At 43.6% G+C, this 25015-nt stretch overlaps 1 long non-coding RNA gene across 6 annotated transcripts in view; it reads left to right on the top strand.

Moving 5' to 3' along the window:
• The window catches only part of LOC143652366 (uncharacterized), a 110775-nt gene extending 86179 nt beyond the window's left edge, over positions 1-24596 (top strand). For 4 of the 6 annotated variants that reach the window (XR_013160589.1, XR_013160591.1, XR_013160586.1 and 1 more), the window contains 2 exons: positions 19462-19584; positions 23142-23318. This is a non-coding gene — a long non-coding RNA (uncharacterized LOC143652366). Of the gene's footprint in view, positions 1-16621; positions 16938-19461; positions 19585-23141; positions 23319-24409 lie in introns of those variants that run through there. The other 2 variants (XR_013160588.1, XR_013160590.1) reach the window with 2 other exon arrangements.
• Positions 24597-25015: the final 419 nt, after the last annotated feature.

A 25015-nucleotide genomic window follows, 5' to 3' on the forward strand; every position in this document is an offset into this window, starting at 1 on the left:
TGGAGTTCAACCTCATTAGCTAACGGTTCACCCATCTCTAGCTTCTAAGTAATAAGTAATATCTCTAAGTAATATTCTTCTATTATAAACCTCTGATTATACCTTTATGCTGGCCATAAAAGGGGAACATACAGTGTGTTGGGGAAGGCTGATTTGGATTAATTCTGTTTGGAGTTCTTTGAGCTTCTTTGACTTGTATATTTATCTCCTTTATGAAGGTTGGGAAGTTTTCCCCCATTATATCCTCAACTACTCTTCCTAGCCCTTTACTCCTCTCTTCTTCTTCTGGGACACCAATGATTCTTATATTTGTGTGCTTTGTTTTAACTATCATTTCCCTGAGTTCTCATTCAGTTTCTTCCATCTTTTTTACCTTTTGCTGTTTTGAGTCTTTGAAGTCAATTATACTGTCCTCTATATCACTTATTCTTTCTTCTGTCTCTTCAAATCTGGTGTTGTGTACCTCTAGCATGTTTTTTATTTGGTCACCAGAGTCTTTAATTTCTGTGATTTCTGCTATTTTTTGTATTTATTCTCTCAAATTCCTCTTCATACTCTTTTACTGTCTTCTTGATTCCTTTATGTCATTTGCTATCCCACTTATTTTATTAAGTAGAGTTGTATGAATATCTTTGATTAGTTGTTACATCTCTATCTCCTCTGGTATTTTAATTTGGTCATTAGGCAAGACTATATCTGTCTGCATTATAATATGATTAGTGATCTTCTGCTGTCTTCATGGCATGTAAATATCTTGATTGGTTTACTTGGGAGTTGATTTCTTCCAGTAGTCTAAGGCCTTGTGTTTGTGGGACGGTTGTACAGTAGGGAGCAGGGCACGGGGTGGGCACTCAGTGCAGTGATGTTTTAGGGCAGGTATGCGTGCAGGTTGGGGATGTTATGCTGGTGCTTGTGAATTTGGGTGACCAGTGGCCAGGCAGGATGTAGCTGTGCAGGTGCTGCGGGGGACATAACACTGATGTGTGCTGGTCTAAGGCATGTGGCCCTTTTTGTGCATGTGTAGAGCTGTGGCAGTAGGTCAGCATTATGCCTTCGTGGATTGGGGGCAGATGTGGCACATGGGCGGTTCTAGGACTGTGGTTCCCAGAGCTGAATAATGTGCACAGGCGTGGGCTTGGGAATGCCATAAATGGATGCACAGAGCTCAGGTGGGGTGAAGTGAGTTTGTGCCACACTATGGGCAGGGGTAGCCTAGGTATGGAGGTTAGTGTTTGCAGCCTTTGTGCATTGGCAAACAGCCTGCTGGGAATAGAGAGGGGGAGGTAGCGCTCGGGAGGGTGCAGGAGAGGTGGATTGGGCTGTGCTTGGGGTGGGAGTGGAGGGCAGGTATGTGCACTGGGGACTTGTGGGGTGGAGGTGCCTGGATCCCAGGGAATGGGTGTGGATGATGGGGTTCAGTGCATGGGGTGTGGGGTCGGTTGCCAATCATGGTGCTGCGCTGGTGAGGGTAGTGTGCCCAAGGAACCGGGCCTACTTGCTTCCTAGTTCCCAGTTGCCATTGTGCACTCCTGCGGGCTTTGTGCCTCCACGCCTCCATGCCAGGCTCCAGCTTTCTGCCTCTCAGCTCCTCGGCCTCTGCAACCAGGGCCACCACATGTGGTGCAGAAGGCTCTCCCAGGTCAGCTGCACTCCCGAATCCCCACCTCAGTTGCCCTCCTGTCCCTTCTCTAACTCTTCTGTGGAGCAGGGCTGATCTTGAGCTACTCTAATTGGCCACCTTACCAGAAGTCCTTAGGCAGCATTTTGTACAGTGCCTGGAACATGGAAAATGCCCAATAACAATAGCTATTGCTATTAATTGTCTTTCCAAGCAAAGGGAAAACAGAAAGACAAGCCAGAGGTGTGGAGGGGCATGGCCCAGTCATACGGTTGGATTACAAACAGTCTGGAGCAGTATGGGACTCTTGTGGAGGGAGTTGAAGTAAGAAAGCAAGCTGCACTCTGGAACATGCATGCGATTATTTATGCCATGCTAAGTAAGGAGCTTGCCATCTTATCCTTAGACATGGGAAGGATTGGCAGTTTTAAAGTAGGAATGCGCATTTTAGAGGGTCTACTCAGGCCACCATATGGAAGACGGATTCCAGTGGGGAGCAATGTAAGGATGAGCGTAACATGCCGTTGACCCTGGATTATGAGAATGGCACTTCAGTTTCTGGGCAAGCAACAAAAGAAGAAGGGGAGGCTAATCTATTTTCCAGCACATCTCATTTCTAGTGAATAAACAACTTTAGAATCCATTAATTATACAGTCAAGGAAGTGATACAGTAGGAGAGCAGAAAAAAAAACCTGTAAAGAGATTGCAAATAAAAAATAGAAAATCCACCAATGTGGCTCTGTAGGTGACAGTGATTCAGGGACACAAGAATTGCTAAAGTTTCTGAAATCTGATACTTCCCCTTCCACCTGTGCTCCAACATCTGATCCCAGGAAGTCTCTTTCTCAGCTTGTGCATTAATTAGTTCTCTTCATATTCCAAGTAGCAAAACAAACAAAAAACCTCTGCTCAAACTGGCTTAAACAGTAAAGAGAAGTTGCTGACTTGCATAACTGAAAAGTGAAGAAGTGAAATATCTCGAGCGATATCTAAGACCTGGTTTCTCTCCTTCTCTCCATTCAGTTATCTACAGTTAAGCGTCATACTCAGGCCTCACTTAAAGACTCTCCAGCATCTCCAGGCTTTCTCTTCACAATTATAAATGGCTGCACTGGTTACTCACTTCATTCACACCCTTACCCTACTCTTTTCAAGTAAAGAAAGAGGAGTCTTCCTTCTGTTAGAAAAACTCTTCTTTCTCAGAACAATGCTGCCTTCCACCTATCCACTCCCCCTGCACACACCACCCCCACTTCCACCCTGTCCCACGTTGCCAGGAAGGTCCACACCCCTGGGAGTCATGTCCCACGTAGAGAGGGGTAGGGGGCTCTGTGTCCCGTGCCTTCTTGCTTCCCCTTGGCTCTGATTGCTTATTTGGCCATCCCTAAACCAATCAAGGAGGTGGCAGGGGATGGAACAGGGGACTGACTGTTGGCTAACTTTTGGAGGTGATGGTAGAACCATCCTCACTCAAATCACATGGAAGAGAAAGGAAGAAAGGTGATTTTCTAAAAGAAAGTGGAGTATGGACATGAACAATGATGACTCACATTCTCCATGTTTTCCCCTTTCTTTCTATGACTCCTCTTAGATTTTCAAGCTCCTCTTTTCCCATCCTTTAAATATTGGTCTTCTCTCTTTCCCTTTTCATCCTTCTTCTGCCTTTCTTGAGCACCCATTTACTGATGTCCTCCAAATCCATACTGCCAGCTGAGATCCTGCTCTTAAGCCATGAAACCATATGCCCAACTACCTGTGGAACTTGCCCACTAAAGATCCCACTGGCACCCAACAGCACTGAAACTGAAGTCAGTCTCAGTCATCCCAAACCAGAGGCCCAAACCTGCTTCCCTTATGTTTTCTTCCACACCATCAATCTTGAAGTCGTCCTTGGCTCTTTCCTCTCCCTCACTCCTCAGTCTAACCAAACCCTGAAGCCTTAAATCTCTTTGGAACCCATCCCCTTCTTTCTATCCCCATCCACCTGAGCTCACATTAGTGCTCTGGAAGGCTGACCAGTGATTTCTGTCTCAGCCACAGCCCATCTTCTGTGCTGAGAATCTCCTCACTGCTTTCCCAGCCATTTTCCTGCTCAGTTAACTGGCCAGAGCCCAGGACAAGTGCCTGGTGCCCAGAAGACTTCCACAAAAGGTCTTCTGGGGAAAAAAGAGTCAACATCACTGAAGGCCTGTGAAAACAGGAGGTATCTCACACAGCCTGTGCTGGCCTTCCAGGGTTTGACCTTCCTTCTCCCAAAGGTCACCATTGGGCAGGGGGGGCTGAAGAAAGGCTCCCAGCAGTAGACAGGCATTAGAGGAGAGAACTCTTTAAACCCTTCAACTCTTCAGAGTCTGGGATTCCTTTTCCTTCAGTTCAGTGATAGCCTTGCTCACCGCATGGAGCCCCCAAAATTTGAGTTGCTCCATTTCTTCTGTAAGTTCACCAAAAACTAGTACATTGCAACAGGGGCTTTAGGGACAAAGTGTGCTTATTTTCCATCTACCTTAGTCACAGGTCGTAGGCATGTGGGTTAATGATAACTAGGATTTCAGCTACTTTAATGACATTAAAATGTGTATCAGGGAGAATGGAATTTGGATTTATTTGGCTTAAAAAGCTCACAAACTTTATTAACCTTCTGTGACTTGGCAGACATAGAAAACTGGTGACAAATGTGGAAATAGATATGTGGCTGTATAATTTTGGTTTTCTCTACGAGGTCTCTGTACTTTAACAGACAAAAATTTGCTCTTACCTCTCCCTTGAGTTTGAAATAAAGGACAGAGAAGAAAACTTGGGTTTTGTTAAGCCCCTTCTTATTCCAGTTACTATGCTAGGCACCTCATAAGTACACATTTGGTAACTTATCTGAGAGAATCTCCCCATTTTAGCACAGAGAAATCTACATTTCTTTTCCTGTTTTCCTAAAAACGATGTGTTCACATTCTTTGCTCATTTAATTGTCCAGTTTTGGCTTTTTTTTTTTTTTTTTTTTTATCAAACTCTCTGTAAATTAAGGAAATCAATTCTGGGTCAACTTTACACTTTGCAGCCATGTTTTCCCTGCTGTAACGTCAAACTAATATTAGCATTTCTTGTTTCTGGAGATGGATTAAATTATTGCCTCATTTAAAAAGATCACTACCAGACCAGACCACAGAGGGAAAGAAGAAGAATCTGTTAATCTTCTACTGCTGCTGTAACAGATTATGATAAATTCAATGCCTTAAAACAATACAAATTTATTATCTTATAGTTAAGGATACTATAAATGAAGTATCCAGAAGTTTAAAATGGGTTGGCAGGGCTGTGTTCCTTCTGGAAGATCTAGGGAGAGATTCTATTTCTTTGGCTTCTCCAGCCTCTAAAGGCCACCTGCATTCCTTGGTTCATGGCTCTTTCCTCCGTCTTCAAAGCCATCAGTGTAGCATCTTCTCTATCAGATCCTCCTGCTTACCTTGTGAAAATATTCGGCCACCCAGATAATCCAGAATAATCTCCCTGCCTCAAGAGCTTTAACTTCATCACATCAGCAAAGTCCTTTTTACTATGTACAGTACATAGACACAGGTTCTGGGAATTAGGACGTGGACATCTTTGGGGGTGGGGATGGGGGCATTTTCAGCCTATCCCAGGGAAGAAGGGGAGGAGGGAATCAAGGAGGGGAGAAAGAGGAGGGTGGTGGTATTATTCTAAAGTGTAGCTGTCCTCTCCTGTCTGGAACTCTAGAACTCTCTACTCTTAGTGTGACCTAAAGCTTCACAGCAGACCTCTCCTCCAATCTCACCTTTAAGAAAGCAGGTCATTCCAAAGGTGACATCTTGGCTCTCCAAGGGCCACCACTTCACCATGTTTCTTGTTCATCTTCCCTCCCAATCAGGCGCAGGGACAATATATCAAAATCAAGGTCCTGTGCCAGGAAATTAATCCTTTAAATGAGTCTTACCTTCTCACTAGGCTGTAAGTTCCTGGAAGCCAAGGACCAAATCTTAGACTTTATTATCATGATTATTATTGTTATTATTATTATTAATTTATTATTTTATACCACACAACGTGACTGGTGCAGCATCTCACATGTGCTCAGCAAAAGGAAGGATGAGGAAGGAAACAAGGGAAAAAAGAGGAGAGGATGGCTGCCCCTTCACAGGTCCAGCAGCTACCCTTGCAGAGTCCTGGACTGATAGAACTCTGCTGTTCTCCCTCTGCCCCATGGGACTCCCCTCCTGTGGGCTTAGCTTGACTTCTCCTTCCTTTGGATGACTGGGTATGCTGGGAAAACAGTGCCCACAGGCAGATCTTAGAGGCACCTGGGAGGAAAGGCTTTGTGAGAGGCCCTCGCCCTATTTTCCATCTGACTATCAGTGCCCCGTTTTCTATTTAGCAATCCTCCTGCAGAATGCTGGAGCCGGGAGAGCAATGAAGACGACTAGCACAAAGCTGAGCCTCTCTTTAGAATTCTGCTAGGAGCAGAGGGTAAGGAGGGCAAGGGGCAGCTTCTGACATGGGAAGGTGATTCAGATACTGTGTCTTGATCAGGTATATCATCTTGGAAGGCAGAGGGGAAGAGCTGGATGACCTGCCAGAACTGTTCCATTCTGGTATGTTCTGGGATGGCATCCCTATCCCATAAGTCTACCTCAAGTCTCTTACTTTGAAACCCTTTAGCCTTAAGGTCTCCCGTGGCATTTTTTTTCCTCCTGATTATAAAAGTGCACATACTTCTTATCGCAGGAAAATTGACGAATCCAGAAAAGCTTAAAGAAGTAGGAAAAATGACACCCATAATCTAGATGTCCAAAGGGTACCATGGTTAATATTTTGGCTGAATTCCTTCTACTCTTTTTCCTATGCACATATATATGTAACTCCTGAGATTGGCTCCTTTCCCCCAGTAGTCTTCATGGGAGGGGGTGTTGGGAGATCAACTTTACTGCCTCCGAGATGGTTTGTCCCCAGTGGGTTGATGCTTCTCATGCCGAGTGACTCTCAAGGGGTTGAGGCCCCACCCCATCCAGGGGGAGGATAGAGAATGAGAACCTTCCCCTGCAATGACCCTGGGACCCTTTCAGTTCTTCACTGAGTGACAACAGGAGATTGTCTCCATGTCTTACAGGATTAGCACTCTGTTTGGTAGAAATGGGAAGGTAGAGGTCGGCATTTCAGGAGGCTGCCTGGGCCTGTGGGCCTCCTTCCCCTCTTTCCTTTCTGGAAACTTTCTATCTTCCCTAAACACATGAGATGCTCGTCAAGTCTCTCTTGTGCTCCCCACATTTCCCAACCTCTGCCTTTGAATAACTATGTCTTTTCTCCACTGCCAGCTTCCCTGGGGAGGTGGGGGCTGAGTGGGAGTGCTGCTTTCAGGGGTGCAGTGGTAGGGGTGGGGGCGAAGATGGCCTTCAGGTCTAAACTGAAGCTACTTCACCCAATGATACATCCAAAATAAAACATATATTATGACCCAAAGATTAATTTCTTTCATGAAAAAATACACTCACACAGATAATATTTGACCCACATAAGAAATTAATATTCATCCTTTTACTATGAACTGAATTCTATTTCCTGCAAGCAAACACTTTGACCTTATTAGTGTGAGAGGATATATAGTTCCTCTCTCTCTGGGGGTAGATGACAAGATTTCCTTCATTAACTTGACAAAAAAGCATATTGCACTCAAGTCGCAGACTCCTTTCACCGCGTGGAAGGGGACAAGTTAAGTGGGTGGGATAGCGGGGAGGGAAGGTGAGAAGTCTCTATTCACTCTATCACACATATTTTTAACATACTTGAAATTATGCATTTTTGTGTTCCACATTTTCCCCACAGTATCATATGCATTTTCCCAAGTTTATTTTACAATTCCTTTAACACCCTATCTTATACAAGCACCGTTTAAAATAAATGATTGTGTAACATTCCATTGTGAGCATAGCCATGGTTCCGGGCTTTTTAGAAGCCTAATGTCAATACCCAGTATTACCCTAGCTAAAATATATCACTATAGGCCCCAGTATCTAGCTTCAGCTTTGCTGGGAACTTTTCAAAGAAATCACTATTAGAGAGCAGCTTACGTTAGATGACTGGAATATTGCTCAAGCTTCTCAAAATTGTCTGCAGGACATTTTAAGCTTTTCGTTTACTCAAACCTAACTCTACAGACCAGAAGTTTCTAGTGCATATTTATATGAATCATGCAAACCTATAAATAACCACTTAGCCAAAGACCACGACCCTCAATTAAAAAACTACAACCAAGAAAAACGAGGGAGAGAGAAGGGGTGGTGGTCAACAACATAAAAAAATTTCTAGGCCACCGAGGACAAAGTCTCACAAACCAAATGAAACTACTAATGCAATATTAAAAATTAAAGCTGAACACTGCAACACGAAAAATCACCTAAGAAACCATTACAATTTAGCACTCAAAATAAAATGACATATACACCAAGTGGGAGGGGAAAAATAAATGTCGAAAGTACAGCAGTTTATAACAACTAAAGGTAAAGCAAGGCATTCTCATGGTGGGGAAAAAAAAAAAGGCAGAAATCAACAATACATTTACGAATTTAGGCCAGAAGAAAATGGGAATGGGGCTCAAAATTTTGCGGGGGGTTGGGGTGGGGAATCTCCACAGTGGGTATTGAGGCCAGGCCTGGCTGTAACAATATGAGTGGGGTCAAGAAACATATCCTAAGAAGTGCCAAGGCAAAAATATGAAACCAGATGTAGAAGACACTACACCTGGGTTATCTGCGCCAGCAGCTGGCAATCTCTCCCCAGGGGTAGAATTGAAGATGTTTAATCTTTGACACTGCAGGCAGCTGTGTGCACTGCCTGCTTCCTGGACAGGGCAGGACAGGCCTGGGGGCAGCAAGTTCCTAACTTTGAACTCTAACTATCCCTGAGGCTTGGAGCCCTCAGTTCTCACCCTGGCTGCACATATTAACAAAATACAAATGCCTGGGACTTATCTCACACCCATTAAAGAGAAGAATAAGATATTTTTGCTCTTGAAAATCCTAGAGAAAAGCAAAGCTCTCTATTCCATTTTTTGCAGCTTAGCTGTTCTGGAAGGCTTGTTTAGAGACATTGAAGAAAGGGAGCCACATGATCACTAAAAGGTCCACCCCCCAGGAGGTTAAGAATACATGTTTCTAAGTCAAGACTTGGCAGGAAACTCTGGGATATCAAATTCTGCAGAGCATTTTGTGCCCAGTTTTTTGTTTGTTTGTTTATCTGGCAAATCCAATCTTCAATTCTCATCATCAGAGAGACTCTGTTAACAGAATAGAAATTTGGGAACCACAAGGAAATCAATTCTGACTGCCCCAGGTCTTAAGAGGTTTTCGGCAGTCACAATTTTTATCGAAGCACCTGCAGGGGACCTTCAACAAAAGTGATGGGAAGCTCATTGTCCCATTATGACTCTCCTGCCTTTCCCAGAGGGCCCAGCCTAATCCGATGAGGCACGCAGCATGACGCGAAGCTATAGCACAGGGCGTGAAGCCCAGCTCCATGTTATATCACCAGCAACTCCCAGCAGCCAGCCCCGAAATATTCCATTTCCTCTTTTTCCACATTTCTTGAACTGGCCCTTGCTTCTCTCTCCAGCCTCATCTCTCACTTCCAGCCCACACGCTCCTAACCCCAGCCATACTGAACTATTAGCAGTTGCCCCCTTTCTTCCAGACCTTCCAGCACAAGCTGCTCCCTCTGCCTGACACCTTTCCTCCTCCAAATCCTCTCTCCCGCACAGCCCACCCTTTGCCTTATTCTGCATGTCCTGCAGGTCTGAGTCTACCTCTTGAGTGCACTCACACTACCCCATCCCAGCATGCACCTATTTCCTAAACTCTAAGATGCACATATTTCACACACACCCCGCCCCCAACACACACACGTTTTCTCATCTCTGAACTTAGGCCTCACACTCCATTGCATGCCATGGATTAATCGGCAGCATTTTTCCTAATGGCACATAAACTAACGGCACATCTTACAACAGAAGCCCTAGACCCAATGACATGCAAGCACTCCGTATGGTAATTGCCTCGCTCCCTGTCCCTTTCCACTAGTAGGGGCATGCTTGAGGGCCAGACTAAGTGCTGTTTTCCAGTGAAATCCCAGTTATACTTCTTGGAAAAACGGTACTTGTGCTGGTTTGAAAGGAAGTATGCCCCCTAAGAGAAGCCATGTTTTAATATAAATCCCATTTCATAAAGGTAGAATAATCTCTATTCAATACTGTATGTTTGAAACTGTAATGAGATCATCTCCCTGGGTGATGTGGTTTAGTCAAGAGTGGTTGTTAAATTGGATTAGGTGACAACATGTCTCCACCCGTTTGGGTGGGTCTTGATTGGTTTACTGGAGTCCCTATAAAGAGGAAACATTTTGGAGAATGAGAGATTCAGAGAGAGCAGAGAATGCTGCAGCACCGCGAAGCAGAGAGTCCACCAGCCAGAGACCTATGGAGGTGAAGAAGGAAAACGCTTCCCGGGGAGCTTCATGAAACCGGAAGCCAGGAGAGAAAACTAGCAGATGACGACGCCATGTTTGCCATGTGCCCTTCCAGTTGAGAGAGAAGCCCTGACTGTGTTCACCATGTGCCTTCTCACTTGAGAGAGAGACCCTGAACTTCATCGGCCATCTTGAACCAAGGTATCTTTCCCTGGATGCCTTAAATTGGACATTTCTATAGACTTGTTTTAATTGGGACATTTTCTCGGCCTTAGAACTGTAAACTAGCAACTTATTAAATTCCCCTTGTTAAAAACCATTCTGTTTCTGGTATATTGCATTCCAGCAGCTAGCAAACTAGAACAGTACTTTTTATATTTTCTACTGAAAAAAACAATAAATGTTTTTTGAGAATGCATAAATAAAAGCATAAAGCCTTTCCAACTTTGCTGAAAACAACTTATATAATTCTCTACCTAGACTCTATACTTTAATTACTATGCAAGACTTGTCATGAAGTGGAAAATTTCAGGGAAAACTTGACTGGGGGTAGAGGCATAGAGAATAACTTTTTCTTCTAAACATTTCCATTTTTCTCTGGGTCTTCCAATCTCTAAATATCCAAAATTGATGATTGAATGAAGAAAATCAAGTTCTATATATAATACATCTTTATGATTTTAGATCTATAAAGAGAAGTTCAATAGAAGTACTGTACACATACCTATTTTCTTTCAAAGATTCCATCTCACTCTTGACTTGATTCACAAGGTAGAAGTGACAAAATTATATAATATGCCAGAAGTAGTGATTGTGGTGAGGTTAATATGAGAATACAACACTTTATTAAAGCTGTGGGTCTCCAAGCTTATCTGAGCCTAACTGGGGAGCTCATTAAAACACAGATATACAGGTCCTTGTCAGGTCTATTGAATCAGGATCTATAAAGGAGAGGCCTGGGAAAAGTTATTTTGAGGAATACCCCAGTTGGTTCCTACAATCAACTGTATTAGAAGAGAAGGGGCTAAAGGAATGCCTAGGCTGTTTCAGAGGTTTTGGATTTTGCCTGCACAGTAGAATTCACACGAGGAGCTTTTAAAAATATGATGCCCAGGCCTCACCCCATAGTTTCTAATTTAAACAATGAGAGGATGGGGGCTGAATCCTAAGCAGGTATTTTTATTTTAAAAAACTTACCAGTTGACTCCAGTGTGCAGTTAAAGTTGAGAACAGAGACCTAAAGTCTCAGAGATAGCTGGAGGTCAAAATTAGGAATTTGTTGCCCTCAGGCTATCCACTCCTGCTCAGGAATCAGGCTGTGGCATACAGCTGCCTGCCTGTATCCAAGATTAAATGTCTTCAGCTCTACACATGGGGACCTACTGCCAGTAGCTGACACAGATAACCTAGGTACTGTGTCTTTTGCAACCAATCTTATACTTATGCCTTGGCTTCTCCCTTGTCTATTGTGCTGATTTGAAAGGATTATGTATCCTAGAAAAGACAAGTTTGAATCCTGATTCAATTTTGTAGGAATAACCATTTCTTTTAACCCCACTCAGTACTATAGGTTGGAAGCTTGATTAGGTTATCTCCATGGAGATGTGACACACCCAATTGTGGGTATTAACTTTTGATTAGATGGAGATGTGACTGCACCCATCCCATGTGGGTCTTGATTACTTTATCAGAATCCTTTAAAAGAAGAAACACTTTGGAGAAAGCAAGAGAGAATCATGAGGCCAAGAGCCCATGCAGCCAGAGACCTTTGGAGATGAAGAAAGAAAAACACCCCTGGGGGATGAAATTAGAAGCCTTGAGAGAAAGCTAGCAGATGTCACCATGTTCACCATCTGTCTTTCCAATTGACAGAGAAACCTTGAACTTCATCTGCCTTTCTTGAATAACCTCTTGTTAGTGCCTTAATTTGGACATTTTTATAAACTTGCTTTAATTGGGACATTTTCATGGCCTTAAAACTGTAAACTAGCAACTTAAATTCTCCCTTTTAAAAGCTGTTCCATTTCTGGTGTATCCCATTCTGATGGTTTGCAAACCAGAATAGCTATGTTTTCTGTTCAGAGCCAAGTCTGAGAGGTGACTCCTATTGCAATATTTTAGCCAGACCTGGCCTCAATATCTTCTCTGCATAGCTGTGACAACCTGGCTCAATATGGCCATGTCATCTCCCACAAGTCATTCTCTATTAGCAATTTCTTTGGAAGGCCCCCCAGTGTATAATTTCCATTAGTAACTTCATTTTAAAGTTCCATGAAGTTTAACAGGTGTTGTGCCAGGAACCCAATATGAAAACACCCCTGCAGCTCCCCCTCAAAAAAGAGAAAATGATTTCGCCATTGAAAAAAATTTCTAAAACCATTATATCAGTACACCTGGACTTCAAGGGGAATTGAAGAAGAAAACAAGAAGATTGGTGTTTCAGGACACTTTGGTGCCAGAAGCACTGCCATTCTTCTTTCCTTCAACTCACCTCTGAATTTCCTCCTACTCTGATATGGATTGAAGGGCAAGCCCCCTACCAAGGTACAATGCATCTTGCTTTTTTTTTTTTTAATCTCCCAAAGGCAGTGGAGTGCATGAAAAGTGCCCAGGCTCCAGCCTTGCATGGAGTTGTGTGACCTTTGTGAGCCTCAGTTTTCCCATCTCTCAGCATTGCAAGGATTGTAGGTGATGTAATGAAAACAGCATGTATGTCAACTTGCACATAGTGGGTGGCTATTATTGTTATTACCTCCTGCCTTTGGGCATTTTTCTTCTAGAGAAATGATTTTACAGGGACTTTTTAAATGTTATTATTCAATGAGCTGGAAAAGGTAGCCCCACTGATTCGAATGCTGGTTTGCAGGAAATGGAATGGTAGTGTTGACATTTGCAGAACACTCTCTTGTTCAACTTTAAATACTTTGCAGATCTAATATTGCTGCCATTGCCTGCTAGTGATATTTCTGTGACTATGACCAACATGCTGAGTTCAATCAGACACCCGGGGGAAGGGTGAGATAATTGGTTTCCTTAGGGTCCCAACAAAGTTAGGTGGACACCAGGTCCATTTTGGCATGAAAAACACTGACATGTATTGAGTGTTCCCTGCCTGTCACATAGGAGGTACTCAATAAATGTTGACAAATGAATAATGTGACGGAATGAGTAAATTAATTGCATGGGCCAGGATGAACTAACTATGCATTTTATTCTGTATTGTTTGCTTTGTTATGTATAAGTGGACTATTTCAAATATTGATTTATTCATTTAAGTACAACAATGTGTCAGGCCCTGCGCTGGGTTCTAGGGACATAATCGTAAATGAGACAGACAAGGTCGCTGCCTTCTGAGACCTCTCAGTGCAGAGATGATGACAGAGAAGAAACCGGAACATTAGCTACAGTGAGACAGTCCTGTGATGGAGAAACTGCTGAAGGTGCCTAACCCAGCATGGACAGCAAGCCAGGAAGGAAGATGTCAGCTGCTGGAGGAAGGGAAATGGAAGCTGGCTTCCAAGGTCAAGCAAAAGTTAGCTAGGTAAAGGCGAAGGGAAGAGCTGAGCCTGGGAGAAACTGGAAGCAGTTTAGTCCTGCTAGCAAGGGAGGAGGTAAATTGGAAGGCAGTGGGGGAAATCTTGGTTTGTTACATGGCAAGTACATGGCAGCTACTCCAGCTCTCCCTTCTCTTTTGGATTCTCCTGATGTCCAGCTCTGTTTGCTCCTTCTCTGGCTTTCTGTTCCTATGTATAAATTTCATTTTTCTTATAAAGGGCCCAAGTAGGAGAACTAAGACCCATCCTGATTGAGGTGGGCTATGCTTTAATTGAAGTAACCTCATCTAAAGTTCCTACTTATAATGGGTTCACATTCACAGAAATGGATTAGGTTTAAGAACATGTTTTTCTGAAATACATCCAGCTTCAGACTACTGAAATGATCGAAGTCCAGCTGTGTCTTAATGGTTGAACCTCAATATTTAAATCTTGTATTGGTTTTGTGGACAGTAAACACTTCCATTATTTATTTTCCCTTTAGTTTTATGTGCTTTGATTAAGTACCAGATGTTTTGATTTTGTTCATGCCATGCCATCTACACCCCTCTCCCCTCTATCTTAATTAAAATTATATGCCTCATAAATCGATAGTTGAAAAAATTTGGAATTACACTTGAAATACCTAAAAGACAGGAATATGTCATATTTCTTTATTTTCCCGCCTGCATGCTTCCTGTTCAAAACAGTTTTGGGTAAATTAAATTATTTCTATAGACTGTTGTGGAATGCATAATTCTTAAATGACCTCCAAGATTTCCACTTCCTGATTCACATTTATTTGTATTATCTCCTTCACTTGAGTGTGGGCTGGTCCTATAGAGATGATGGGATAATGCTCCTGTGGTTATGTTAAGTGTCAAAGAAAATTCAGCAGCTGTAACTAAGATCTCTAATTGGGTGACTTTGATTTAATCAAAAGTGATATTACCCTGGTGGGGCCTGACCAAATCAGGTCAACTCTTTAAAAGAAAGGCAAACTTCAGAGAGAAGTCTGAAGTTTGTTTTGAAGATGAAGCAAACTGCCAGTCTGTGAGTGGACCCATGGACTGGGCCAAGTGGAAGAGAGTGGATTGAGAGGAATTCTGGCCCGAGGAGCTATACTTGCAGGATCAAGAGCCTCATTCCACACTGGATTTAAATGGCTTAAATGATGAAATTTTGGACTTTTTGCTGATGATATTTAGATTTGATTTTGTACTTTTGTAAGATGAAATTTAGATTCTGAATATGAAATAGTGATTTCAGAGTTGATGCTTTAGTGGCATGTGACTCTTGAGAATCTTGGGTGGGCTAAATGTATTTTGCATTTGGAAGGAATGTGGATCTTTGGGTCCAAAGGAAAGATTGTGGGAGATGTAATTCTAATATGGCTCCCAAGATTCCAATCACCTATTGTCCATATGTATATTATATAGTAGGGGAAGAGCGTATGAATATGAAATATCACTCTGTGGCTAGATTACCTTATATAACATGGGTAAAGATTTTCAGATGTAATTAAGGTCTCAGTTGACTTTGAGATAATAAAAAGGAGATTATATTTGGTTGAAATGGCCTAATCGGGTGAGTTCTTAAAAAAAAAAACAACTCTCTTTTTGGCCTGGAAGAAATGAAACAGAAATGTGAACTGCCTATAGAGGATGCTGCATGGCTGGGATCAAAGGGCTGCCTCTAGGAGCTGAGAACACTCTCTGGCTAACACCTGGTAAGGAAAAGGTGACCTCAGACCTGCAGGAGCAAAGAATACAATTCTGCCAAGAACCACGTGAGCTTGGACGAGGATACTTAGCTACCACCCGAAAGGAACCGAACTCCTGCCTTCATGTTGATTTCAGCCTGTTGAGATTTGAACAGAAGCTCCAGCTAATGTGTATGCAAACTTCTGATCTATAGAAACTGTGAGAAAATAAATGGGTGTAATATTGAGCTACAAAAAAAAAAAAAAAAGGAAGGCAGTGGGGGAAATCCGAAGTGGCCTTGAAAACCTTGGTGGATCATCTGATGGGCAGGTTAAGCACAAGCAAAACAAAAGCAAAATGCTGTTATTGTTGAATACAAATGAAACTGCAATCGAATGCTACTTTTATTTTAAAAATAATCTTTGTGATGTTTAGGACCTCTAAAGGTCCTAACCTGGCTTTGATGGCCACGTTGTATGGGCAACAGGGAGCTGGGTTTATGCAAGGGGCTGGCAAAAGAAAAAAAAAGCGCAGTGTTCTCTTTGTTTCATCCCAGTTCCACACGGAAGGTGGTTCAGTAAGTGGAGGCTCATCCACTTCCCGGTTTTCTGTTCCGCCTGATTGGAGAGAGGAATGCGAGCAGAGATGCTGAAAGGGGGAGGAACTGGGTGTTTGATTACCGCGGGGAAGGAAGCGGGTTTCTTCCACGCGGCCAGAGAAGGCCCTGAGGTCTGCAGTCCCCTGACCAGCCCCTACTCCGAACCCCTCCCAGGCCCCTTCTCTGGAGAGGCGGGGCAAGCGCAGTGACCAGGACACCGGATCCCAGAGAAGGGGGCCTACTTCCCCGCCCCGCGGACCTCTTAGGGGTGTAAACCCACGCGATCCTCTCTGGGCTCCCTCCTCCAGGGCCCCTACAAATTTATGCAGAATCTGCATAGATTCCCTCCTCGGGACCCCTGGGGCTGCGCCGCTGTCCCCGCTGGGCAGGAGGATGGGAGTGCCCCCCCAACCCGCCCTGCCCCAGGCCCTGCACGGCGCCCCTGGCCTCCTCTCGGTTGACGCCCCCGCGCGGCCACTCTGCACCCCCTGTCCACCCTGGCCTTTCAATTTATAAGCGAAGTGGGGCGCAGGTTCCAGGGGGAAGGGCGGGGATCAAATCGGACCTTTACCATCCCCGTGTTCAATAGACCCACCCCCCACCCCTATCCTGAGCACCACTTTTGGCCGGATCAAGTGATGGTCTATAATTAACAGGAAATGTTAACTGTCTTGCATGTCCATTCTCTCTTCTTCCTTTTAACAGGGATTCTCCTGAGTTTCTGTTGGGCACAGTTTATGAATTTATTTCCCAGCCTCCCTCTTTGCTGCATGGAGGCAGGCCACTGAGTTCTGGCCAACAGGATGTGAGTAGCAGTACTGTATGAAACTTCTGGACCATGTCCGTAAAGAGAAGTTGTTTACCCGACTTCCTCTCTCTCCCTGGAGAAAAGCTGTTTGGATCGCACTTGTGGCGGGAGCTGGCTTCCCCTGGTGGATGAGGACGCACCCTTGGGGATGACAGGTGATGAGATAGAAAGAAACTGAGCCCCTGGATAACCTCACGATGCTGAGCCACCTTTTTTCCCAGGACTGTCTACCAGCTTAACTTTTGTAAGAAAAGAATTATTACCTTCCATTTTGTTTAAACTTCTGTTATTTACCGGTGATGTGCTTTCTAAAATGGCCTCACCAGAATACATGAGTATCCATTTCCTCCATCCTTGTCCACCGTAGATATTATTCATCTTCTAAAAACTTACCAATCCCATGGGCTCCTCCTTCACTTATGACTCTGTAGTCTTCCTCATGTGCAACTATACCTGATGCCAAGGGCACGTTGGAGAATATTGATATGATAGCCAAGAAAAATAAAACGTATCCTTTTGCAACCCACACTAATAGAAAACCCAAAAGTATACTGCTGCTTTTGAAAAAGATACTCCTACGATGCTAAAAAATCCATATCATCAGAAAATCTAGCACCAGAAAATCACCTTCAGAGATGCTGTACCCGCCCTGAAATGTGTCCCACTTAGCTGGGAAGAAGACAAGTTTCGAAAGAGACAGAGAACAGTGAAAGTGGAGTGATGTGGCCACCCAGTTCATGGCACTGACCGAGGGACTCGAGGAGGGAGTACTGATGGAAGACATTTGGGCTTCCCAAAGGCAGTGGTTCCCAAATTCCTTATGCTGCTCTGGCAAGAAGTGGGGAGGAGAGAGGGGGACATCTGGGGGAAAGTTATGAGAAATGGCTAAGGCCCCAGAGTTGGACTGCCTGAGCTCATGTCCCCACTTGCCACTTCAGAGACGGTTGACTTCCATTGACGGAGTGCCACCGTGAGCCGGGCATTGTCTGCGGGGCTGGAAACTGTGTGGGAAACTCTGCTCCATCTGGGACCTGCCTTCCAGGGGGCTGACACCCTTGACAAACCTGGCCAGGCTTTACTTTCCTCACCTGGAGGCTGGGGATAAAACCTGCATGAATTCCCAGGGCTATTGGGAAGATGGAGTGAAATAATATAGTAAAAGGCTGTGCTTAGTAGGTACTCACCAAAGACTGCTATTGTAATTAAGAAAATCCTTGAAGGAAAGAAAATCTCCTGAGCCCTCACTTGCCCTTTTGTCCCCTCAACTGTGACTTTGTTTCGCCTCCCAACCCCCCAAAAATGCATGTTTTCGTAAAAAATCATATAAATTCTTTCTTACTGAGGGAAAAATGATTGATAGAGTTTTATTCGCTACTTCTGTTACATTTACACTTTAAATCAGAGAATGAAAGTTTATAGTTAGGAAATTTCAGGCATCAGCAACGCTAAATGGGGGATATCTGGATCAATTGAGAGGACTTGACCCATGCTGTTGGAACTGTAACTCTCAGAGAGCTGGTCCCAATCTTTCCTTCCCTCCCTCCTCCTCTCCTCTGTTCCCTCTCTCTTTTCCCTTGCCTAAACAGCCATCTGAGTTCCTATGATTCAATGTGATTACATTTCCATCGGCAGGTGTGTGTCTTGTTTAGTAACATTAAAAATAAATCACTTGGCCACACACAGTCGATGCATCAATCTGTTACTTTCCCTTGCTTTCCAGGAACAGATTGCTTAAAAATCAGACGACTGTTAGATGAAATGCTAGCGGGTAAGGGCGTGAGATGAAGCGAACTGAGCCCTTCCAAACTTTCTCTTCAGGCTTCCCACCCAATCAGAAAGGGAATTTGTCATGCCTATGATCATGCCAAAACCACAGCGTTAGTGGTTGGAGTTTTTGGACCAGAGACAATGAGCCATAGAAAAATCTGGTCTGGGGAGGGGAGGTGCTTGCATTTACAGAATACTTACCACATGCCAGCCACTTTGATTTCTTTGACTTCTGTCCTCTTCTAAGGATCCTGACTGATGGGCTCTGGACAATTTCCCCACTCAAGATCTTGGTTTCTTCAGACTAGAGACATTCAATCATTCTCTAATAATTCTTTTTGGTATGAATAGGAAAACCTTGGAGTTAGACAGACCTGGTTCTACCTCTTTGGGCAACTTAACATCTCTGAGCCTCAGTTTCTTCATCTCTAAAATGGGGATGGAGATCAAAATCAAATGAGGTCATGTATTTAAGATACCTTGTAAATAGACAGCTTACAAATGAGGTGTTTAATCTCATACACACACATACCTTCACCCTCTTACATATACTATGATTTTTACAGGTTAGGGTGGCAGTGTTTCAGGAGGTGAGAATGTGTACACATATGTTTTCTTCTGATTCTTGATGAAAAGTTTGCGTGAGAGATATTTGTGTCATTTTTAGAAACTCTTGGCCCTATAGAAAGCCAGACTCAGGCCTCCATAAAAGGGTATTGGGCATTTAGTCAGGGAGTAGTAAATGTCTACAGATGTCCCCCAGTGAACCAGGGCCCCCATAGCCACACCCTTGTATAACCCTCATTCACAAGCACGTGGACAGCCATGAACCAGCTTTAAACATTAAAATGTGTTGGAAGTGACCCTGGGCCAGTTCTAATACTAAGCCTTAGGAAGACCTGGAAGTTTACACTTGTGTGCTTCTGAAGCCCTGAGCCAATATTTAAGAAGTTTGGTCTCTCCATTCTAGAAGATCATGTGGAGAGAACATGTAGAGAAGTGGTGGATCCTGAGACTATATGGACAGAGAGTGAGAGAAAGCCAGCTGTTCCAGAGCCCCACTGAGACATGGCTTCTTACCATCCTTTCCAAGGTACCAGACACATGAGTCCATGTGAGTAAGCGTCCTGGAGGTGCCAGCCCAGTTAATCCTGCAGAAAACCGCAGCAGCCTCAACCAATACCACCTGCAGTAGAACTGTCCAGTTGAGCCCAATCAGGGTTCTGTTAAGCCATGAAGTTTCAGGGCTGTGCATTACACAGCAATAGATGATTGAAGCAACAATACTATTGAGCTCTCACTGTGCATCAAACTATGGACTCTCATTATGAGAGATACAGAACAACTCCCTCAGGAACTTAGTTTGGGCAAGAAGATTGTCCACAGCTAAGTATAAAGAGTCAAGCCATTTACTATTCCACAAACAAGTGTGTCTCTAGGACATGATTCAAACAGACTATTTAGTAAGGGGACCACTGGGGCTGGTAAGGTGAGTCAGGGAATATTACCTGGAGGAAGAGAGCTTTGAGCTGGATTTTGAAGGAGAAGGAGATGATATTTAAGAGAATGTAGGGAGCAAAATGACAAGAAAATTAGGAGCATGGGGAAAAGAGGCTGAGAAACTTAACGTTTAACATTAATTAGATATAAAGATAATGGTGCTAAAAGGGGATCTTGCTAAGTCAGGTTCTAGGCCTGTAGTGAGGACTTTAGGAAAGATGGCTACTTCATGATCTTTGCTTTCTTCACCCATTTGGTAAAAATAAAAACTTGCTAATAGCAGCAGCCGTTCATTGCTGAATTATAAATGCCCGTGATTGTGAGGTCTCTTGGGAGAAACTTACTCTTCAGCACCCACTGGACAGGGCTCAGAAAGATGTGCAAAACCTACTGGTTTGCAGAGGAGCCCTTTTATCTCTCCCCTGGTCACAGCTTCTGGGTAGGGGCAGCAGGTGGCAGGTGGAAGTATGGCTGTTAGGCCCCCTCCTTAGCTCACAGATAGAAAAGGCTGTGGAAGCAGCAGCAGAGACCAGAGCTAATTGGTTGGTAATTAGCAGGTTAATGGCTCACGACAGGGATAATGCCAGCTGTAGCCATATGGCAGGCAATGACTTTAAAGTTTCCTTCTCTTTGCTTCTCTCCCCTCCTGGTGTTTGGTGGGGCTCTCCAGTTTTCCTACCTGGGAAGATCTGGGTCATGTTTGCCTTCTTGGCTTGCAGGAAAGAGCTCTGGGAGTCAGGGTGAGGCCAGAAAGTAATGGCTAGCACCAAGAAACATTAATTTATGAGAAAATGAGCAAACAATCTGCTATTCCTTTGAAAACCAGGCACAAGCGCAGGGAGGGTGAGATGGGGACAAATGGTCCAAGCTCTAGGCAGACAGAGGCTGAGGATGAGGGAGACATGTGTCTCATCAGAGTATCTCTCTTCAAATTTTAGGGTGGTGCTTCAGTTTTGTAATCTCACCCAATATACTCCACTTACAATCAGCATATATTAGTCCTAATTTTTACAGTTTCTAAGTGAATCAGTTAGGAATATGTTTAGTTGTAAGCAACAGTGGCCTAAGCATTAAAGTCATTCCCTCAATCCATTAAGAATTATTGAGCGGTGGCCACATACTAGACACTTCTAGGATTTGGGGATACAGCAGAGAACAAAGTCAGTCCCTTCCCTCAAAGAGCAAGAAGGAGCCAGCTTAGGGCAGGGCCTCAACACTGCCCCATATGCCTGGGTCCCTGTAATTTCCCCATCTCCTCCAGTGAATTGGCTTCTACCACATGGTAATAGGCTATCTTGGGATGTCCAGGAATCTTCAGTTAAAGCAAGAAAGAGAAGAAAGAGGTGGCACCAGCCTCACCTGTTTGTTGTTTTTTTTTTTTTTTTTTTTTTTTTTTTAGCAGAACAAACACACGCTTTCCCAGAATCCCCCAGCAGATTCTCCCTTACTATCACTGGGGAGAATGGGTACATGGTTGCATCAAAATTTTCATGATTGATTTAGTTTTGTCATTACTTATCATCTGGGCTTGACTCATGCTTCTGTTTGAAGGGAGAAGGGGGATGCATATTGGGGAAGTATCCAGGTTGCCTCCCCACTCAGTGTCTATAAGGTCAGGCAGATACTGATAAAGGTAAACATTCCATCGGCAAATATCCTATTGCAAATAGTAAATAAATAGAAAAACAAATTTCAAATGAAATCAGACACAATCCAAGACCAGGCAAGAGTCTTTTTTGAGTGTCTGCTGTTTACTAAGCTCTTTTTCAAGTGCTCTGTAGGAAACATGAAAATGGGAGAAAGGATCTAGCCTCAGGAACTTTTAGGTGAGCTGATGTTGGTACACACACATAGGAAACAACTGATGGCCATGACAGAGTGGAAAAGAATTTTGTAGAACTAAATTCACAGGTATCCAATAAAGACACAAGAAAAGGCAGTCTATATGCTAGTATTTTCGCTGCCCACCCTGCCCAAATCCCTTCTAGAAAACATGTCCTGCTCACAGGTCCCAAAGGGGTAGTTTTATGACATGCAGGCCCGTCCTTACTCTGGCCATGGCTGATGGAACTACATGTGGACCCTTGAGTCAAAGGCAGTAAATCTGCTGGCTGGCCAGCAAGTCCTGTGCCTCAGCTCAAAGAGATGAGCGAAGCCAGTCAGATGCATTTTCTTGAGAATCTACATAAAAAGATGCAGACACTACTGCTTCAGTGGCAGAGGTTCTGAGACGAGGTAGGGTTATAGAAAGGCACCTGTAAGCAGAGGAAACCAGTGGGGAGAAGCTAAGGGGCTACATGGCTCCTCAAAAAGGAAAAGGCAGCCTCACTCCTGACTTGGATCCATCCTGAGATGAGGTTGAGGAGTTACTTCTTCCATCCTGACCATCAACTTTCCTTTTTTTATTATTAATTTAAAAATTTTTTTAAAATACCCAAAACCCGAAACAAATGCAAACATTCTTAACTTTTGATCATTCCATTCTGCATATATAATCAGTAATTCACAATATCATCACGTAGTTGCACATTCACCATCATGATCATTTCTTGGAGCATTTGCATCTATTCAGAAAAAGAAACAAAAAGAAAACAGAAAAAAATTCATACATACCATACCCCCCATCCCTCTCCCTCCCCGATCACCAGCATTTCAATCCAAATCCATTTTAACATTTGTTCCCCATATTATTCATCCCCACTCCATATGTTTTACTCATCTGTTGATAAGGTAGATAAAAGGAGCATCGGGCACAAGGTTTTCACAATCACACAGTCGCATTGTGAAAGCTATATCTTTATATAATCATCTTCAAGAAACATGGCTACTGGAGCACATCAACTTTCCTTTTGAGGCAGGATAGATTAATATATCAAGGCTGTGATCCCTGGTCTTAATTCAGCATCAAAAGAGTTAATACAGAGCTGCAAACTTCAGTTGCAGATTTTCCTGAGACAAAAATTTCCCTTAAAGCCCTGAAACTTGCCAACACCATTGAAATCTCCCCAAACTGTAGAACCCTGTAAAATCCAAAAGCACATTCTTAGTTAATTATAGGTGGCACAGGATCATAAAGATTGTTAATCATCTGCCCAAAGACAAATTTTAGGCATATGACAACAAACCACAAATTCTGCTATCTCCTCCTAGAACAAAGAAAATCCATCATGGGAACCTGCGCAAAGAAAACCTGGTGCCAACAAGACTTCCTATAAGATGAACTAAACCCAACCCACTCAATGTGTGTGTGTGTCTCTTCCTTGGCCACTTCTGCGTTAACCTCTCTAGTGTGTTCTCTCTTTCTCTTTAATAAACTTTACTACTTATTCCTACTGGCTCTCTTGTTTGTCTGAATTATTTTAGCAGTGAGACTCCTGAACCTGGCAGCACCACTGCCAGCAAGGCACCAGTTACATATTCTGGTGAGCCAGCCAGGAGTGATTCCAAAGATCCCAGGAGAGCAGCATCTTCCACATAAGGAGCCCTTGAGACCCACATTTCATAAGTCATTGCCCTCTATACTAATTCTTGCCATTCTGCTTGGCCCTTTGTCCTTATCTACATTTTCCTAGCTATTATGTTGCTTATTCTTGTCACTCTCATTAGCCTCTGCCTTCTCCCATTTGGGTAGACTGCTTAGCATGTATTCTTCACCCAGATCCCTTTTATTCCTTCCTCATTTCTGGCACATGCTCCTTTCTGCCCCTCTCTCCTCCCTTTGCAGCTGAATGCTAAATCCAGGTATTAATTTTTTTGCCTCTCCTACTGTTCTTCATGCTTCATGAAAACCCAGTGCTGGGTTTTCAGTAAAGTTTTTCTCTTCCTCTGGTGCAAAAGTTGTGGATTTCCCAGGGGACCATCCTTATAGCCCCTGGCCATGCCCGCTCCTTTTCCCTTCCTTTTCCCCAGAGGAAGTTCTTTAGGAATCTTGCTCACCACTTCCTTTGCATATGGCCTATGTATTACTCTCATAAACAAACTTAAGCACTCTTTGTGACATCGATCTTCTCCTCCTGAAGGAGAGTGTAGACCTTAGCCAAATGGGACCTCCATCCCTTCAAGTTCTCTGTTTGTGGTGTTTTTTAGAACAGGTCATGCATGAAGCTTACCAAAGACTTTCTGCCCCCAGAGTTGGGAAAGGAGCAGAGGTTCAGCTCAGAGCCATCAGGGTGAGGAATCTCACCAGCCTTCTGAGTCTGGCCCAGAGCCACTGGGGTGAGAAGTCAGGCTCACCAGTCCTCTGGGTCTGACTTGGGAGTCAAGGGGTGAAACCAGACAGCCCATCTCCTAAGTTTAAGATTTTCTCCCCCACGGGGATATCCTAGGACAAGAGGTGCTTTAAGGGTACTATTCAGCTGCAGGATGAGACTTCAGACCTCACTGAATGAGTATCCCTCTGTCTCTCTCTCTCCTTTCAGAATAATGGGCAGTGCATCCAGCATCCCAGTTGATAGCCCCCTGGGCTGCATCCTGAAAAATTGGAATAATCTGCTGACCACTGAGCTGAAAAAGAAAAAGTTGATTTCTTATTGTAGTGTTGCTTGGCCTCAATATATATTGGGAAGTGGAAAAGAATGGCAGCAAGATGACACGCTTGGCTTTAATGCCATTCACCAATTAGATATCTTTTTGCAAAAGTGAAGGGAAATGGTCTGAAATTTCTTATGTCCAGCTTTTTATGGCTCTAAATTAGGACAAGGCCATGAGGGGAGCTTGTAACACATGTTATCTTAAAGGGAGAATTAAGAGATAAATCCTTTCTGTCTCAGGAAGAAAAAGAGGCAGATATTTTAAATGGCCATTGTTAGCTAAACCCCCAAAGTTTGAAATCCTAAAAAGATTCAGGAATGATCTTCCTCCAAACCCAGACCCGGAGCCCAACAGACCTGAGGCTCACAGAGACCTCCTCCTTTAAAGGAAGAGGCTTCCAAGCCCACTTTTCAAGGTATGAAAAAATGCATTATCAAACCTGTAAATTATAACATGCTACAGAGCATAACTCCAGAAGAAAAGGAAAATCTTGC

This window comes from Tamandua tetradactyla, chromosome 12 (genome assembly GCF_023851605.1).
Source record: "Tamandua tetradactyla isolate mTamTet1 chromosome 12, mTamTet1.pri, whole genome shotgun sequence".
Lineage (NCBI taxonomy): Eukaryota > Metazoa > Chordata > Mammalia > Pilosa > Myrmecophagidae > Tamandua > Tamandua tetradactyla.